General features: G+C 45.3%; 1 non-coding gene across 1 annotated transcript; it reads left to right on the top strand.

The window, feature by feature from the left end:
* Positions 1–1764: 1764 nt before the first annotated feature.
* LOC117130387 lies at positions 1765–1870 on the top strand. Its single transcript, XR_004453802.1, has one exon. It is a non-coding gene; the product is annotated as a small nucleolar RNA R71 (small nucleolar RNA).
* Positions 1871–2426: the final 556 nt, after the last annotated feature.

The raw sequence follows: 2426 nt of genomic DNA, 5'->3' as shown, positions 1-2426 counted from the left end.
AGCTAGGAAAGATCTTCCAAGCAGAAGTGAAGAGTTCCAGTTAAGCTCGATGTCTAGGACATGAAAATCTACAGGGACAAGGGCATTACCAATCTGTACCTCCAGATCTCTTATGATACCTCCTGATCGTTTTTCTGAAAGATCCACGAATGTGAAGGATTCTGTTGAAGGTTCGATGGTCAAACCAAGCTGGTCTGCCATGATCCTAGGGAGGATACTTACTGATGATCCGGTGTCACACATTGAATGGGGAAATTCAATACCCTTGACTACGCATGGTATTGCAAACTTCCCAGGATCACTCTTCTTCGTCAATGTGATCATGTGTTTCATCTTCTCTCTCACTTGATGAAACATTCTCCTAATGTCCTCCTCAGTTACCTTTGTTTCTATGAAGAACATCCACAACCGGTGTGTGAAGTCAGCTTCATCAAAAGCTTTTTCGATTGGGATTCTGAGGACTCTTTTAGTGAAACCATCCATCTCTTTATCGTTAGCTTCCGGCTTAAGGTTTTTAGGACTCTTCTCCTTTCTTTTCCTTAACCTTCTCCCTTCAGTTTCTTGATTTTCTTGAACTGGTTCTGGTGAACTATTTAAAGGGTTGGGTTTTGTTTCGGGTGGGCTAGCTAATGGTTTAGGTGGTGGTCTGAGTGCGTTGATGTAATCATTATCGACAGAGGTGCATGTCGATCGATGGGAGGTGGGGTGTGACGATCGACGTCGGAGTCACTCTGTCGATCGATGGTTGGCTCAACCGATCGATCGATTTTAGCATAGAAAGGGGAGGGTGGGGGAGGATGCTTAGCTGCGAATTCTTCATGAGTTAGAATTCGAACTGCATTGCAATCAGTCGATTTAGCGGACGACGTCGATCGATGACTGGAGTAATCCGTCCATCGATCTTCGTCATGGTCTGTCGATCGATGCGAGTTCATCGACATCGGTCGACACCATTGGGATCCGCCGAGACTCATGGAGCTTTCGATTTCAAAGTCTCCTTCCTCAAGCTTTTCATTTCTCACCACTTGCCAGAAATCATCATCTATGATGGCATTTACGTGGTGTTTCCCTTTGTCGGCTCCTGCCTCTCTAGCGAAAGCTTCTTGCCTCTTTATAGTCTCGCCCGTCTGAATTACTTACGTTTCAAGTTTTCTCACCTGAGTCCCTAAGGTCTCCATTTTGGTGTTCAGATTGTTGTAGGAGGAGTCTATTTTACCGTTAAAATCCACAGTGATTTGTTGTTGTCCCAACAGTACTCGATCAAGCATTTCTTCGATCTTGCTTTCCTTAGTCTGGGGTGGTGGATTTTGGTAGTAAGAGTTCAAGTAGCTTTTGTTGTTGTTGAAGGGTTTTTGAAATTGTGAACTCTGGTTACTTATTTGACCATTTTCAAAGAAGTTTCTGTTTCCGTCCTGGTTTCCAAATTTCTGGAATCTGGTACCTCCGATGTAGTTCACATTTTCTTCTCCTTCCGTATCTGCTACTTCTCCTTCAGCTGAACAGACTCGCTTCCTAAGAAGCTCGTGCACCACATCTAACTTAGCTCTTACTTCGTCCATCTGTTCCTTCCCGATAGAGGCTACAGGCTTCTTCCGTTCAGAGTCAGTGTTTTTGGTGCTGCTGCTGTTAGCAAGGTTTTCGATAAGTCTCACAGTTTCCAACGGATTCCGAGTAGTGAAGTTTCCTTCACTCGCCGTATCAAGAGCCATTTGATACTGTAAGGTGAGACCTCGGAAGAAAGTGCTTAGCAGCTGCACTTCGTTAAATCCGTGGTGTGGACAGTCTCACTGGAAGAACCTAAATCTAATCCACGCATCTTTGAAGGACTCTCCAGCCTCCTAGGAGAATGTGAAATTTTTTTTCCGAAGTTCTTCAGCGCGCGCCTCATCCAAGAAGTTCCGTAAGAAATCATTTTTGATGTCGGCCCAGGATGTTAAAGATCCTGTGGGTTGCTGCCTAAGCCAGTGCATCGCTTCTCCATTCAGCGTGTATCTGAAGACCTTGTACAGCAGGTAATCTTCGGGGACTCCTTCCATCCGAATAGCAGCGATTAGATCCTCGAACCGTTCCAGATGGTCCATAGGATGCTTGTGCGGTAACCCAGAGTAGGGTATCTGCGACACGAGAGTGTAGTATTGAGGCTTCAGCTCGAAATTCTGCTTCTGGATCTCCGGAAGTCAAATAGCTGATCTGTTGGAATAGTACTCATCTGGGCGATTGTAGTCGGCCAGTGGTTTCGATCGAGCGTCCTCATCTACAGGTTGAGCAGCTCCTGTAGCATTAGCATCAGGGATTATAGTCCCCTGAGCGTCTATTTTTTGACCTGTTGCATTAAGCAGATGACCATCCTGGTCATACAGGTTTCCGTTCGTCCTATATTAGAATAATAATGTTTACCATTTTTGACGACACGGTATCGATCGACG

Source organism: Brassica rapa, unplaced genomic scaffold (genome assembly GCF_000309985.2).
Source record: "Brassica rapa cultivar Chiifu-401-42 unplaced genomic scaffold, CAAS_Brap_v3.01 Scaffold0430, whole genome shotgun sequence".
NCBI classification, from domain to species: domain Eukaryota; kingdom Viridiplantae; phylum Streptophyta; class Magnoliopsida; order Brassicales; family Brassicaceae; genus Brassica; species Brassica rapa.
The sequence above is the reverse complement of the archived record's forward strand: the minus strand, read 5'-3'. Positions and strand labels throughout refer to the sequence as shown.